The 7,035-nt window shown below is 42.4% G+C and overlaps 1 long non-coding RNA gene across 2 annotated transcripts; it reads left to right on the forward strand.

The window, feature by feature from the left end:
- The first annotated feature begins 3,569 nt into the window (after nucleotides 1-3,569).
- LOC109296764 lies at nucleotides 3,570-7,035 on the forward strand. Of its 2 annotated transcripts, XR_002097050.1 has the most exons (4): nucleotides 3,570-3,713; nucleotides 3,809-3,987; nucleotides 4,205-4,354; nucleotides 6,259-7,035. It is a non-coding gene; the product is annotated as an uncharacterized LOC109296764 (long non-coding RNA). The 2 variants fall into 2 exon arrangements; XR_002097048.1 differs by having other exon boundaries at nucleotides 3,570-3,987.

Below are 7,035 nucleotides of genomic sequence, written 5' to 3' on the forward strand. Positions count from 1 at the left end.
CAAACCCCCACCCCCCAAAAACAATTAAAAAATGCACTGGTTTGACAGTAGGTGTCAGTGCAGTATTCTTGGAGTGTCATGGGAGGAAAAATTCACAGCTGAAGGCATTAGAAAAAAGACAGTGCATCCACAAGCACCACTAAGAAACAGAGGCGTGCTTGGCTTGGGCACCTGCTCAAACTACAGACACCTCACCTGGCACAACAAATACAGGCATGTCTGATAAGGGAAACCTTAGACACCACAAACAACGACCTTAATGAGCTAGTAATCCAACGGCACGAGATTGTTGATCTTGCAGCAGATTGTAATACCTGGAGATCATTTGTTGCTGCCTTATTTCACGTGGAAAAAGAGCACCTACTGAGCCACTCCACTTCCACGGTAGTTTGATTTCCTGGGGAGACCCTCCCAGCTGAGAAAAGTGTGCACTGTCCAACAAGGGAAAGGCTGTTCTCCCATGCAGAGCGAGAGGTAATGTATGAATGCACCTTCCTTCCCTTTTAGGAGCTTGTGGTCTCCATAAAATAACTTCATGGAATTGCTCATTGTGGGCAGGTGAGGTCATTTGGGCGTTAAATTGTGAATATGATTCCTGAAGCACTTTGCTGGTTGCTTTGATTAAAAAGCATCAACTCTTATTAACTTATTTGTTTCAAATTTTATTTCTAGTCCTGGTGGGGGGGAAGGCGGATGAGGAGGCAGGGGAGATGAAGTGCGGTACATTTTGAAACTGGAAAGTGTTATGAATTAAAGAATCTTTTTGGCTGAATGCCAGGATTGTTCTATAACTTTAACTGAGGTTAAGGTTTAATCGAGTCAATGACAAAATTTCCACTTGTTCCAGTGAGGCCTGGATTTCTCCATTACTGCTTTCATAAGATTGGAGGATTAGACTGGAAGATTTTGCTTTACAACAAGTCGATAAAAAAACTCAGTTGTGCAAATAAAAGGCTTTCATCATTCTTCACTGACAAGTTGCATTTTACTACCCTTTCCTGAACAGTTACAGAAAAGTTACGTCAGTGTCAGCAAGTCGCATCTAAGACTTTGCGTTTCCTAAATTAGTATAACAATAATTGTTACAAAAACATTGAAGGAGCATTTTAAAATATCCCCAACCCCATAAACATTAGAGCTGAGTGAGAAATTACTTCCCTGTCCAGAGAAAGTTTCCGTCTTCCTTTTGTGTTTGTGTCTGCTAATTCTGAAGGCTTTGTCCTCTATGAATTTACCACTAACCAAACTGTCAAGAATACATGCCCAAGACATCTGTGTAAGAATAAATTGTGTCCTATGGTTTTTATTCTTTTGTTTTTGTCTAGTGCAAATAAAAATCTGTTTGGTTTTTTTATGGAAGCCATAGTTAGCCTTTGAAGTGATGGTGTGGATTTCCAAATGTGCAGCTTCTCAGGGATGCAGGTGGATGAATCTCTTGAGGTTGTTTTTAGAGCAGAAAAGCATGTAAATTGATTTTCAACTGAGTCGCAAATTAACTAAACCCAGAAAATCACTGGCTTATACTTTGGGGAATTGATCTTCAACTGAGTCGCAGATTAACTAATCCCAGGAAGTCACTGAGTGGCACCTTGGGGAATAACTCGTCTCCCACTAGAATTCTGGACTCGAAACAAAATATTTCTACAAAATATTTTTCTGTTAGAAAATGCTGATTTGTCAAGACCCTGATATTCTGCAGAAAAAAAATCCTGTTTCCGCTAACTTCCAGTCGCACACAGCAAGGACCTACCACGAGTCTTCCAGACGTGTCGCCTGTCCAGCTGCTGGGGTCCAAGCAGACCTGCCATTTGGGCTGCTTTGGGAACTCGCTCAGGGCTTCCTTGGGGCAGCCCTATAACTGCTGACTCTCACCTCGCTCCCAGCTCTGCAGCAAAGTCGGGGGCACCCTGAAGAAAAAAAATCAAACCATTGAATTTGAAACGTTCCCAAGTAAAACTGGTTATAGTCCCCTCGGTTCATGAATCGAGACTGCAGCACGACTCCCGGAGCTGGTAGGCCTTCAGGGCTCAAAACTTTTCAAAACGAAAATGTCTTCATTTCTAAACCAAGTTTTAAAACAGATATTTTCCCTTCTGAGGGTATTTTCAGATTGATGTACTTCAAGGCAGCTCCACCTAAACTTGGATATGATTTTATATCTCCCCAACTCGGATATGATTGTATAGAGGCCAGTCCTACTGGGTTCTGAATTTTGTCAAAAACCCCTGAAATCGGTGTGATGAGAGCAGTTGCCACCTCCGAGGAAAGACTCAGCATCTCACATGATCGGACCCATGCTTTCCTGTTGCTTTCATGGATCAGACTCTTGTGACTTGACATTTGTCTGTTTTTCCTCTATGTAGAAAGCTGCAGAAGCAAAGACGACTTAGAAACTTTTGTCTGTACCATCCTTGTGAGAGATTTCTGGGTACGAGCTTGTTTCCAGTGGAAGGAGCTCAGCAGCAAGTTCCCAAGGTCGTGGGGCAAGGAGAGGAGGTGCAGGGAGAGAGCAGTCAGGACAACGCTCACGTTATTGAAACACTTTTGGCAGCAGGGCAAAGAAACATGGCAACGTCTGTAGAGCTAACCGCCAAGAAAACTTGCAGAAGGTTTTTTTTGTTCCCATTACATTTTTAGACAGTTTCTTAGTTTAGAACCACTGGCAGTTTCCTTCCTCAATCCATGGTTTCCAGGAGGCAAAATTACTTCTGTTTCTCTCTTTCTTGCACCCTCCTGTCTGTGCTGACTGAAGAGTAGAGCGGTTGATTTTTTCTGGAACCTAAGGACTTTCAAAAATACTGGAAAAACCCCATTATTTCAGGTGAAGAAAGACCCATGGTTACATTTTCATCTGTGGCAAAGGCTTGACTCCATCTCCCTTGGGTTAATACCATCTATCACATATCCTACCCACCAACACTGTTAACTTTGCAATAGCAGTAGTTACTGTATTAGCCTACATAATTTTGACTGCTTCTGTGTCTCTGATAACTTAGCTAGAAACCAGCGTTACACTAGAGGACTTGTGCCAGGGAAACTTGCCCTGACTTGTGAAAAAGGTGGGGACATCCTATATGGTGCATCTTACAGATTAAGCTAGGAAACGCATTTAAACTGTGGCATTCAGAAAATCAACTTGCTGTTTTCCTTTGCTGGATGTCCAAATGGGAATAAGGGATTCTTTGGGATTATTATACAAGAAATCAGTTAGAAGCTTTTGTCTGTATAATACTTTGCCAACAAAATTGTTGTCCTCCAGAAGTAAGTGCTGCTTAATGCATCCAGAAGCATAATCAATTTTAGAAAAGACATCTTGGGATTTTCTTTATCCTCCCCCTCTTCTCTCTCCTGTTTTACACTCAGTGACCCAAGAGTTTCCTGGAAGCTCAACAACAACATGCTCTGTATTAGCTGTATATTAGCTGTATTAGCTTTATATTAGCTAGACGAACCTTGCTGGGGTCGTTTGACCCCAGTACTTTTTCCTGCCATGGCAGGGGGTCAGACTTGATGATCTGCTCAGGTCCCTTCCGACCGTAGAAACTATGAAAGAGTTGTGAACAACTGCCAAGAAAGAAGGCTCTCGGGGTTCAGCAAAGGGAACGCCAATAAGAAGCAGAGTGGTCACGTAATGTGATGCTTTTTGGCAAATGCACAAAAACGAGGGGGAGAGACCTGCCCACAAAGAAGCACTTCAAGTCATCACTGTGTCTGTAAATATATTCCCGGAAAACCAAATTTTGGGGCTGTTTTCCCAATATTAGAAGGGAAAAAAATTCTCAATTCCTCTCAAAACTTTTCCCTTAAGATTTCCTATTTTTCAAATCCATCACATTAAACAGATAGATATATCAGCATCTAAAAATCAGTGACTTGACAAGCAGTGCTGGACTGTCATGCTAGAAATGTGGAACTTGAAAGCTCAGAGCCTTTCTCTGTAACAGATAGCATTTGCATTCTGCTGCAGTTCATCAGCCCTATAGAGAGGTTTGTAATACTTTCTTTGTTCTGATTATGTACTTATAACAGCACATTGTACCTGTTTCCTACCAATCCTACCAACCCAGAATGACAGCATTTTAATTCTCCCATTGCGAATGACTGGACAAGGTACAAAAGAGACCTTAAGTATTAATAAAGGGACCCAGGGAAATTAGCTCGCTGAGATCTAATTGTAACCGCAACTTTCTAATCCTTCCTTTAGGCTCAACAGTGTTAAAAGAACATACGGAAAGAAGGATGAGAAACCTACTTTATTCCAGGAGAGGCATTAGGACTGTTGGGGCTCAATGGAGCTGGTAAAAGCACAGCTATACATATGATCACTGGAGAGGCCACACTGAGCACTGGACAGGTAGGTGAGATGTGATGGGTGGAGGAGTGAGGTAGACTCCAAAGTAACTGTGTTGGGTAGAAAATTCAATGACTCATCCCAAATCATGATATAAAATAATATTTGGACTCAGACTTATACCCTGGCACATCCCACACATTATGATCAGCTAACATATTTAAAGTATCAGTGTTTCACTTGCTGTCAGTCCAACCAGATCATGGAAACTGGGTGAAGTTATGTGTTATATTTAAACCATATTAAATAACTGCAGAATGTTAAGTGGTGTTAAAGCTAGAACATGCTGTGAGCAGTCGCACATTAAGGATTAAAACTGCTTCTTGTCTGCACACTTCTGATTGCTGTTGGAAACTAGGATACCTGGTTTCTATACCTGCTTGGGAGGTGAGGTGACTGAAACAGGGATGGGGATGGGAATGATGCATCTTGGGATGCTAGAGAACTGAAAAATACTTGTTTTAACTCCATGGAGCAGACTAAAGTTACCCTAACATGAGCTAGGTAGCACAGCTGAGAGTGTGTGCTTGTCTAAAGTGGTGCAACTTTGAGATACTCAGAGTGACTTAGCATGAGTTAATGAGCTTTAATGCATGGATGCTCATATTTTAAGTGCACATTATAATGCAGTTTTAACATTTATATTCTAAATGTAACATGTATTTTCACCTTTATTTCAATAAACCACACATGACCAGAAGACTGGGAATGAAAGCTTGCACCCCAGCAAAAATTACTCTCAGAAGTGTTAAGTTACAGTCTCAGGGGAACAAGTCCTGGGAAGAGCCAGAGATCAATTCCCACTTTACGGAGGTAATCTACAAAGATCTAGGGAGGACTATGGCTGTGTTGTTCGGTATTTTAATCACTAAGTGATAGCACCTGGGTCCAGAAACTCTAATGGAGCTAATTGAAGGGGGGCAGTAAAAGGTGGTGCTCTTTGAGTAGGGAGAACAACTGCAGACTGCCCCAGGTAGGGCACAAAACATGCAGGCTCTGCCCCTCCCTCAAATACCTTTCAGGAAAGGCATAATGTGCAGAGCTCTAATAGACATCTAGAAACTGCAGAGCTCAAAAATGGATGAAGCCTTCTCCCAAGTGTTGCTCCAAAACTTTGCTGTAGCAGATTTACAGACCAATGGGTTGTTTCTCCTCCACGGTGTACTACATTGAGAGAAACACAAAGTAGGGCTGTGCAAAACGGGCTCTATTAGATTTGGATTCGACCCGAATCGGGAACAGTGATTCGATTTGTTGATTCGGATCGCTGTCCCCGATTCGATTTGGCCAAATCCACATCTGAAGATTCAATGCTGATTCAGTGAATCAGCCATTTGGACATAGGCACAGCTTTAAAAGTTTTTTCTACATACTTGAGGTACCAGCGTGGCTCGTGATCACCGTGATGCTGGGGTGCATGAAGTGTCCCACAGGAGTATGGGGGGGCTCTCCAGCATGCTCAGCAGTGAACCCAGAAGTGAACCAGAGGCACGTCGAGCCAAGCACGCTGGGGGCCTGCTGTGCTTCTGTGGGACATTGCATCTGCCCCAGCACCTCAGCATTCAGAGGTATGTAGAAAAAATATTTAAAGCTGTATCTATGTCTGAATTGCCGAATCTGTCCAAATCTCTCCAAATCGATTCAGAGGGTTCTGATTTGATTTGGAGAAATTAAAGGGTCCTCTGATTTGATTCAGAGATTCAGCTACTGAATCAGGCCAAATCTCCGCCAGACTGAATCAGGGACCAAAGCTTCGCACAGTCCTAACGCAAAGCTGTTGCAAATGAGGTTCATCTTTGGGACAAATGAAAGCCTATCAATTGCCTTTACAAACAAAACAACAGATGTTTCTATATATGTATTACGGTGCTGGGAAACAACAAGAATCTTCCTGTTGGTTGTTCCAGGTGTTCTTGGAACTCTCCCTGGAACAAGAGAAACACAACTTCGATCTGGAGTTGGATGCAAATATGAATTTAAACAACTTCAGTGGGAAGAGCCCTTGAGGTACTAACACGCAAGTCCCCAAGTTTACCAATGGGCTTCAAAGAGGATTCAAGTTTGGAGTGGTTTCCTTGAATGGAATATATCTTGAGTCCTTACTGTGGTCTCATTTAACTATATCCTTAGATTCCACCATCTGCTTGAGTCTGCTGTTCAGGTCACAAAAATCCAGTAGAGTTCTGTCAATCGAGCAACTCCAGTGTATGCCCTCTGAGAAACTGCCCTCCATGTGAGCTGTGCAGCACATATATCATGCTTGACATTGCCCAGGAGCACATAAGGAACCAGCCAAAGGAGTCTTTGAATTATTGGCAATTACCTTTTTATATGAGAGAGGTCCCAGGGTACTTGAAAAAGGGCAACACAGAGTCTGTCTTTGGAAAGCATGGGCATGGAAGACTCCAGGGGAGTGATCAGGCTGTCTCACTACAACAGTTGAAAAGTTAATTTGCCATGTCCAATCTCTCATGTTTTATGAATTTTGTGGATGACAAAGTTGGGAAGGGCACCAGTCATTTTTTGTGAACAGGTAATCTGAATTATCTCCAGAGTATGGTAATGTGCTGGTGGGTGAAAATCAGGGAAGAGAGTCCCAACACACATTTTCCTCTTCATCTTCTAATCACATTAGAGAATGTGGACTAATATTTTGATCTTATCTGCTCAGTTCCTGTAAATGA

Source organism: Gavialis gangeticus, unplaced genomic scaffold (assembly GCF_001723915.1).
Source record: "Gavialis gangeticus isolate Ggan-Ray unplaced genomic scaffold, GavGan_comp1, whole genome shotgun sequence".
In the NCBI taxonomy this organism is placed as follows: Eukaryota; Metazoa; Chordata; order Crocodylia; family Gavialidae; genus Gavialis; species Gavialis gangeticus.